The sequence below is a fragment of the Molossus molossus genome, unplaced genomic scaffold (genome assembly GCF_014108415.1).
Source record: "Molossus molossus isolate mMolMol1 unplaced genomic scaffold, mMolMol1.p scaffold_m16_p_21, whole genome shotgun sequence".
Taxonomy (NCBI): Eukaryota; Metazoa; Chordata; class Mammalia; order Chiroptera; family Molossidae; genus Molossus; species Molossus molossus.
The window spans coordinates 51,354,875-51,364,703 of NW_023425357.1; positions in this window are offsets into that span (position 1 = coordinate 51,354,875).

The following is a 9,829-nucleotide window of genomic DNA, read 5'->3' on the forward strand; positions in this document are numbered from 1 at the left end:
AGAGAGAGGAAGAGAGAGAAACATCGACGTGAAAGGGGCACATCGAGTGGCTGCCACCCACACGACCCAACCAGGGCCGGGGACAAACTGCAACGGAGGTGCGTGCCCTTAGCGGGAACCGAACCCGGGTCTCTCCGGACTGCAAGCCGACGCTCTAAACGCTGAGCCAAACCGGCCAGGGTGAAATTAAAACCATTTTGAAACCGCTTTAGACTGCAGTTCAAAGGGAAAGTCAGGTTATGAAGAAGAAACAAAGGAGGCCGCAAGGGAAGGCGGCTGGGGCCCGGGCTGCGGACCCATGACCTCCCCAAAGCTGCCAGAACAGGGTTTCTCCGCTGCTCCCCTCATTCCATGCACTCTCCCTGACTCTTCCAGTCATCCATTCTCATCTCAGCCTCGTCCCTCCCTGGGGATCACCTCTCTCTCGTCCCCAACTTGGGGAGGAGCAGCGCCGCGCTGTTTCTGCTGCAGCCTGGTGGCCCGACGAGCCAGGTACACGCCGCGGGGCGCACGCAGCTGAAGCGGCAGCATCGCAGTGAACAGCCGCAGGCCAGCATCTTCTGCTGGAACCCGGCGCCGCAGAGGGTGGCGACCTTTAGCTGCTTCTCTAAATCCAGACAAACAGCTCTGACCAGGAGGCAGAGGGAGCATTTGGCACAGAATCTGGACGTCTGGACATGTCCCAGGGAGGGAGAGGACAGCAGGGCCGAGCTCCTTTGATCAGCTCCTTCCGATGACACGTCATTAACAGTGAAGCCAAAATTCCATTTGACACTGTTTACTAATTCAAACTCCACCAAACACCATCAAGTACTTTCATAAGCCACCCAGAAGCAGCGCTCGGACAGCAGGCGGATTTCCCAGCCCAGCTGACACACGAGCTGGCCGGCTCGCTTTTGTTTTTCGTTGGAAATGTTACAGATGATCCCATGCTGACCCAGCAAGTTTTACAAACTTCATCCATTTTTATGATGTTTGGAGTTATACTGGAAAGGAGGCAAAATAAATCGAAGTTATTTCTTGTTTGTTTGTTTGCTAATCCTCACCTGAGGATATTTTTTTCCATTGGTTTCTAGAGAGGGTATGAGGGAGAAGGAGAAGGAGAGACAGAGAAACGTTGATGTGAGGGAGATACGTCAATCGGTTGCCTCCTACATGCTCTCCAACCAGGGCCGGGGATCAAACCTGCAACCCAGGTACATGCCCTTGACCGGGAATCACCGACACTCTCTGGTGGTCAGGACAATGCTCTAACCACTGAGCACACTGGCCAGGGCAGTTACTTCCTTTTAAACAAATGCCTTTGTCAACCTCTGGTCTGGGAAAGTCCCTGTTTCTTTCCCCCAGAGGCACAAAGAGAAGGTCATACGTGAAGTCCTGCCGCACCCTGTGAGCGGGTCCCCAGGAGGAGAGGTGGTGCAGAACTGTCGGGACGGCTGGGTCCTCGTCCCTGCTCGGCAGCCCCGCAGACCCCTGCCTCCCTGCCCTCTGTCCCCAGACCCTGCCCGCTCTGCCATTCTGCAACATCCGTTCTCGGATAAAGAGGAGAAAGACCGCAGAAACAGAGGTCAGCGGAAGCCCGAGTTTGGAAACACAGTTCCACTGTCTCCTTGGTTTTCAAATGAGTTGAGAGACTATTTCACTGAGTGTTTTTGCCTCCCCTCTTCCACCTTCCGTGTAACTGCCTGCAATCATCTCAAATGCCCCCACCTGATTAGACGCTCCAGACTCCGTTTGGAGACAGCATTCTAGAAACCCAAGCTCAGCCCTGGCCGGTTTGGCTCAGCGGTTAGAGCGTCGGCCTGCGGTCTGGAGAGACCCGGGTTCGGTTCCCGCTAAGGGCACGTACCTCGGTTGCAGTTTGTCCCCGGCCCTGGTTGGTCGTGCGGGTGGCAGCCACTCGATGTGTCCCTTTCACATCGATGTTTCTCTCTCTCTCTCTCCCGCTCTATCTGAACAAAAAAAAATGGAAAAATGTCCTCGGGTGAGGATATAAAAAATATATATATATATAGAAACCCAAGCTCCCCTGAGGACACAGGTGTATCCTGAGCTGAAAACAGGGGCAGGTCTGGTCTCCGACATGACGGCCGCAGCCTCAGGGACCGGAGCCCCTCACGCAACAGGCTATGAGGCAGCTCCAGGACCGGGGCCCCGGGGAGAGGAGGCCACTCCTGCAGGCAGAGCGCGGAGCTGGGACCCTCCAGAAGGAGGTGCTGGAGTGGGGCCCGCCCCGAATAACATTGGAGGGCATATCTGAGTCGGGGTCTCCCTGCTGACCACACCCCAGCATTGCACAAAAGTGTCGGACGGGATTGATGACCGCAACCGTGGATGTTGCAGGGTTTCGAAGGTTTTTATTCCGCATTCAGGCGACTTACAGGACGCCTCCAGGAAGTGAGGGCGAGGAGGTGAACTGTGTCTCCGCTGGCTCCACGCCAACCACGTGGAGGGAAACTGTAATTCCCGGGATGCGCAGTCACACAGTCAGGAAGTAGGCTGACCCCGGTAAGGCCCAAGTCGTGGCCAACCACCCTGGGCTCAATTTAGAGACATAACTGTGGCCGTGGCCATGCCCAGTCGGTTATTAGGGGAGATTTATTGACGGATATGCTTGAGTAGCAGAGCCATTCATTGCAATTACCAGACAAGAGACTTTGTTCGTCTCAGGAACTGGATGCCAAATGCCCTAGCAACCTGAGAACCCCATTTGCTCTTGCTGGCCCCCACCTGCTTAGCCCCCGACACTGAGAGGACAGGGTGCACTCGGCACGGCCGCTGGGGAAACGCTGCAGGAACCCTCACAGAGCGGAGTGGGGAGGCCTCGCCTCCCGGTGCCCCTTTCCTGCCCACGGACACAGAGGGGCCTCTGCCTCCACTCCGCCAATCACGCTGGGCATCCTCTTTGGGACCCTCTGGCCCCGGCGCGCCCTCCACGGCGGGGCCCCGGCTCCGTTCTGCGTGTGGCCCCCGAGCTGGAACCCTCGATTCCTGGATCTCGCCCTTCTGGTCTCCCTCAGGACGGCCTCCCCCGAACACCCCACTTCTCCAAAACAGTGGCCGCCACCCCCACCCCGTACTCCTGCCCTCTCGTCTGCCCTGTTTCCTGACTGCAGCCGAGCTGCTGATGGACCTGCCTGGGCGCGTGTGAGGCCACAGGGCAGGTCCGCCCGCCACCCACTGCCGTAGCCCAGCCCCTGCACACAGCAGGTGCTCAGGAAGCATGCGCTGCATGGGCGGATGGGCTCGGAACACTCTGCAGCTGTGCTTGGGGAGCTCCCCCAGCTATATCACGGTGTTCCCTGTGGCACCCCTTCAGCACCGAGCACCTGAGAGGCTGGGGACCTCAGCTCCCATCCATGGGTCAGGCCGGCAACAGCACCTGGCCCTCCACTTCCTGGAGTAATCACCGCTACACGGACGCCACACTTCCTGCAGGGTGCACTCGCCCATGGAGCCACACGACAGGACACAGGTCTGGGCTGTTACTCTGCCTGTTGGATGTGAGGACTGGGCACAGAGGTGAGGGGCCGGGCACAGAGGTGAAGGGGCCGGGCACAGAGGTGAAGGGGCCGGGCACAGAGGTGAGGGGCCGGGCACAGAGGTGAAGGGGCCGGGCACAGAGGTGAGGGGCCGGGCACAGAGGTGAAGGGCCGGGCACAGAGGTGAGGGGCCGGGCACAGAGGCGAGGGGCCGGGCACAGAGGTGAGGACTGGGCACAGAGGTGAGGGGCCGGGCACAGAGGTGAGGACTGGGCACAGAGGTGAGGGCACATGCTCATGGCAACACAGCCAGTCAGTGACAGAGCCACAGGGCAGAGCCGGGCAGTCCAGCCCAGAACCTGGGCCGTAGTCTCTAGGCTGTGTTCTCTCCCGACTCTGAGATGTAGGCTCAATACCAAAACCGTCAGGAGAATGCCCAGGACAGGCCTGTGAAGACTGACACTATGTCCCCTTGAGCATTCCCACTCTTCTTTCGATGTAGATTGCACATGACCACTCTCTGCTCCAAATTGAGATGCCCCCTGGATAAAACAAAGTCGACACTAACGAGTCCCAGGAAGTTCCTTCTGCGGGGGAGGGAGACGAAGCTTGCGCCTCCCCAGAGCTGTGCGTGGGCAGCCCTCCCTTCCAGGGCTGCACCCGAACCTCGCCCGACGTGGATGGACTAAGTCCTCGGGGCACAGCTGGCCAACCAGGTGCCCTCTGCATTCCTGTGCTACTGTGCAGGCATAACCAGGCGGCTCAAGAAACTGGACTTTTCTACACTCGATCACTGGGGCCCAGTGATGTTAAATATCCACTTAAATCAAAATTCCCTCAGTGGGTCCTAGAACCTTGTATTTTTACCCATGTTGTCCGTCACCTACTTCTGTATTTTACACAATCAACTGGGGTCCTTTAGACTGATTGTTATGCCCCCCCCAAAATCCATATACTGAAACCTATCTGTGGGGGTGGGGTGTTTGGGAGGTGATTAGGTCACGAAGGTGGAGCCCTCAGGAATGGGAGGGACCTTTATAAAGGGGAAGCCAGAGAGTGTCCTGTCCCTTCCACCGGGAAGCAGACCTCGTCAGACTTTGAATCTGCTGGGGCCTTGATCTCGGACTCCCAGGCCCCAGGACTGAGAGAGAAAAACGTGTGTTGTTTATATGAGCCCCCGTCTGTGGTTTTCTGTGACAGCAGCCCGAACGGACAAGTCACAGAGGCTGGGTTCATGCACCTGAACCACCACAAGCATCTCAGTCACGGAGAGATCCCCTAGTCCTCATCCACTCGCCCACGAATTCATTCGGTCGTGGTTTCCTCCTCAGCACCCACGGGCGCCAGGCACTATGGGCGCCAAGAGCCCAGTGTGACGGCACGGGGTCAACAGCAATGCAGTGACCGCACAGACCGCAGCTGTGGCCGGCGCTGGGGCCTGTCACGGAGGTCAGGGGAGGCCCCCTGAACACTGGCCCTTTGCTGAGGCCGGAAGAGGAGGACGTGACAGCCACGTGAACAGGACAGAAAAGTGTCGGGAGGATCCCACTGGTGCAGCTGAGAAACCACAAAGAGCTCAGGCAGATGTGATGGAGCCTAAGCCAGGCTGGTGGCAGGGACTTCGCGACCTTGAGAGCTGGACAAAGGTCAGGATTTTGTTAGAAGCTGCTGCAGACTTTAGACACCATCACAAGGGGAAGGTTCGAGGGCAGTGCAGAAGGTGGAACGAACAGCCTAATGATACATCAGCCCTGCGCACACTACTTGCTAAGGCAGGAAACTGGACACACTAGAGAGAGGAAAGAGCTGAAAGGAAAATGATACCTGGCCCCTCTTCAGATAACTGGAAAGCTAAGTGGTCAGGGCGCATGTCCCCAGAGCAGGACCAGGGGCCAGGCTCAAAACCCCAGCTCAGTCTGCAGGCCAGAAACACCTCCCACCGAGGGTCAGCTCATGCTCACCATGGAGACAGGCGATGCTGCACCGCTCTCACTGGGACACACAGAAGCTACACTTCTTGTTCTGACAACAATGTTCCTATGCATCAGTATAATGGCACTAATTTTATTCTGCACAGAAATCAGAAATTCTCATGCTGAGAGGAAGCTTAAACATCATCTGAATCTTTGTGAATTTTTCCAGTAAGTTCATAGATATTTTATGTATAATTTATTTCCCTTTGACATGGATGTTTGGTGCCCTTTACATAAACATGTTTTTCACGGGCTTAACCCAGGTGTATTACCTTTCAGGTCCCTCTCATTCCCACCTGAACCCTGTGGGGGACGCACACACAAACAAGGCCGTACCCAGAAGCTGCTCAATGTACACTGTTGGTTGACTGATGGACCACAGACTACAGCTGCCTCTGAGTCTGACAGTCAAAGCCACAAAGTCAGGAGAATCATCCACTTAAGAGAATGTGGTAAAGCCCAGCTGGTGTGGCTCAGTGGCTGAGCATCGACCCTGCACCAAGAGGTCGCCAGTTCAATTCCCATTCAGAGTACTTGCTCAGGTTACGGGCCTGATCCCCCGTGGGGGGCAGGAGGTGGCCAATCAATGTTCTTTCTCATCGATGTTTCTATCTCTCTCTGCCTCTCCCTTCCTTTCTCTCTAAAATCAACAAAGGGGAAAAAAAATTTTTTAAAGAAAAGAATCTGGTAGAAACACGAGGTGTGGATGAGGTGAACCACCAGACTCTTCCCCTGGCCCATCAAAGAACGGAAAACACGGGGGAGCTGGAACCCGAGACCCCAGCTGTCTCCACATGGACAAGGTTTGAACAGGAGAGCTGGAAGGTGGCCGTGTCTGGCTAACAGGTTAGGGAAACGCACACACTCAGCGCCCCAAGAGCGACTGCACTTTCATGGGGACCGTCGCTTTCTTCGGTGACAGAGGGGCCGCCTCCAGCTTTTTCTTTCTTTGGTCCGTCAGCGTGGCCCGGGGCCACAGACCAACTTCACACAGTCCACACATTTCAGGCTGCACGGACGTGTTAGCACCCCTATTTTTCAAAATGTCGAGGATATACAGCTAAGATTAAACCTGTGGAAAACAAACCCTGGGTGTCATGGTTGCTGCTGAAATAGCAAATCATAAGCCTTTAAAGTTTTACAGCTGAAGAGACAAAAGTGTCCGTCTGAATAAGCCACTTAAATAATGCAAATTCAATTCACTTTCGATTGTTCAAAGCCAAGTCCAAAGGCTTCTGGACTTCGTAACCAAATGTGACTGAATCCCAGGGTGTTAGTGCGAATTCCGCTGCCAACACAATCTGCATGTCGGGAAGACAGGCTGAAACCCGGAGTCGGGCTGCGACGCGCCCAGCCGGCCTCACGTGCAATCCCGTGACTGACAGACGGTTTGAGAGGAGCGGGTGACTGTGGCTTCTCCTCCCCCGTGGGTCCCGTGGCATCGGATCCGTGCCCTGTCCCCCTGCTCGGGCCTGATTCTGGATGTGCCTATGGCTCGTTGGAGCTTCTATAGGCAGTTCCAATCCCACAAGCAGGAGGGATGTAAAAACCCCAACGTGGACCACCTCCAGGGCTTGTATGCGTTTTCCCTTCTCTCTCTCACTCACGTCTTTCTCAACGAAACAAACACCCCAGAAGGTCAAGCACTAAACAGTGCTCTGGTCGGTGTCCCTCCGCATGAGAGGACCTCCGGGCTGGAGGACATGAGCGGGAAGACGCTTGCCGTCTGTGGTTATCCATCGACTGGTGTCTTCAGGAAGCGAGAAGTGGAACTCCCAGCCAGCGGCGATGCCGCCAGGGGCTTCTGCAGTCTATCACCCGGGAGGAGCTGCCAACGTGACAAACGGCGCATTTTTAAGTCGTGGGATCGCCCCTTGGCCAGGCCCCCCTGGTTTGACGAGCGGTTACTTTTGCTCTTGGTGCCTTTTCTCATCTCCTCCTCCTTTTCATTTTCTCCCTCTGTGCCTCTCATCAATAAAGGTCACTGTGCTAAAGAAACGGCTTCCGTGGGAAGACTTTAACAGCATCCATTACAGGCGCGTTGTCTTGTTCAGAAGTAGGTGGCATCACCTGTCAGCCAGGCTCTGGACGCAGCAAAGAGCTGCCACCCAACTCAGCAGATGAGGCGGCCGAAGGAGGCAGCCCTCTGGAGGCTGCAAACTCTCATTTCCACCCCCGTGAGGAGACTGACTTATTGACAGAGACGACTGCAAATGCGTGAGCGTTCCAATAAGCAGCCTGCACTGAGGCAGACAGACAGTCTGGCGGAGGCGAGCTCCGTGCCCCACCGTGCAGCCCGGCCAAGCCTCACACAGCCACGCAGCCTGTGGCATATGCCAACCCGGAGCCTCCCGACACCCTCCAGCAGCCCCTCTGCACCCCCACTCCCAGCCTGCTGGTGCCTCTCCTGAAGCCCAACCACAGATCGACATGAACTCAGGGACTCTGCCAGAAACCAAACCTTCAGACTGATTCAGGGGCCCCGGGCTGGGCCTGGGTAACGCGCAGGGCAGTCTTCCCAGGGAGCCCTCTGGCCTCATGGCACGTTCCAGGTAAGCCACTAGATGTCACCACCATGGACTCTGGTGCTTGCTCCCAGGCCCTGGGTACCAGGCAGCGTCCCAGAGACTCAGGGAACTGTACAGAATTCCCTCACCACCTGGACGGCAGGGCTGATTCAGATGCTGCGACAGTCTGAGCTCCTCCGTGGGACTCTTCTAAACCAGTCAGCGCCTCAGACCCAGAACAGCGGAGCTGAAAGTTAAGCGAGACCCGTGTCAGCTAGAGCCAAGCCCAGCCCTCACAGCAGGCGCCCCGGTCTTCCTCCTGCCCTTCGTCGCCATGGGCTGCGGTGTGTCCTTCCGGCACATTCAGATCCGCAGTAAGAAACGAATGAACATGTGTGCCTTGCAGCACACAGCATCTTAGATGTCGGTGTGCTGCTGAAATAATGCAGGTCTGTGGCTTTTAGCCGAGAATGAATGACAGATGGGTAATTTATGATGATTCTTGAGACCCGAACTATAATTATGAAGTATTTCTAAGTGTACATTCAGGGTGCCAAGCGTAAAGAACCCAGAGCTAATGCTAATTTATTACTGATAGCTGTATATATAATAATATATCATGTCTTTTAATCTCACATTCCTTCTGACTTACATCAAGCCATCATTCCATTCATTAATAAAATCAAGCCTTGTCGTTATTTCTAATGACGAAGTCCCATTTTGAACCCGGAGGACTCCTGTAATTAAACTCCCTACTTCCATATACCAGACATCTGAAGAGCACAAAAAGGATGGATTGAACTCTTGTTTTACAGGCAGGAAAAAGACTCCAGAAACATGGAGCCCTCATGATCCCACGAGGCACAAAACAGAAAGTCAGGGAAAGTGTCTGTTTACCTTCTCAGCCACAAAACCACATTCTCTTTTCTCCCTTTTGGCCTTCCCACATCCACTTACTCTTCTACAATCTATCCTTTTTGGAGGCGGTATACTCAAAGTATATTTTTTAAAAGATCATGATAAAAATTACAACAAAAACAGATACAGGCTACCTTGTCTCCTCCAATTTTCTGTGCTGTGCCAAAGACTTACATGATTAATCCCTTCTAAAGAAATCTAATCTAATCTTATTACACCAAAGACAGGGTGTCCTTCATAACTATCATACCTGGAAACAAGTTGGTTTTCTAAGTTCCAGCTGATTCGGCATCTCATCCATCTCCCTCCCTGCACTGCCCTTCAGTGTTCCCCAAATTTAAACAGTGCTCTGGTTTGGGTTGTGAAGCAAACGCCATGTATTATCAGACTCCCCCACTCTAGAAGAGACAGACCCATGATGCTTGTAGAAAAAGTAAAACCTTTAACCTCATCAACTAATTAATGATCCCAAAGTGAAATAATGAGATGTGTGAAGATAGGGATTCAGTTGTCTGGGTCATTGCTCATGTAGAGACAGAATCAGATTCCACAGAGTAGGTGCTGATAATGAGTAAGCGAGTTTCCTATCTATGGCACTCAATCTTACTATGATTGGTTAATTAAATCATGATAAATAACATTGTGGCAAGTGGAAAGTGCTTAGAAGAGTTTCAGTGAGATATCTACAAGTCCAGTGAAACTATGTCTGAATGTCTAAATGTTTACTGTAATTCTCTGGACAGCTCGTGTATAGCAAAGAGAAATACTGAGGTGTGGCTGCACTGGCTTTTTTAAGTTACCTAGGTTTTTCTGTTGGACTCTGCACCTGATACCTTTCCTGTCTTCAGGGATGGAGGTGCTGATCCTTCCTTTAACATTCCTGTCTGCCCGGAATGGTTTCTTCCCATCAGTTCCACCTCTTCCAGTGGCATTGGTGAACAGGGGAGGC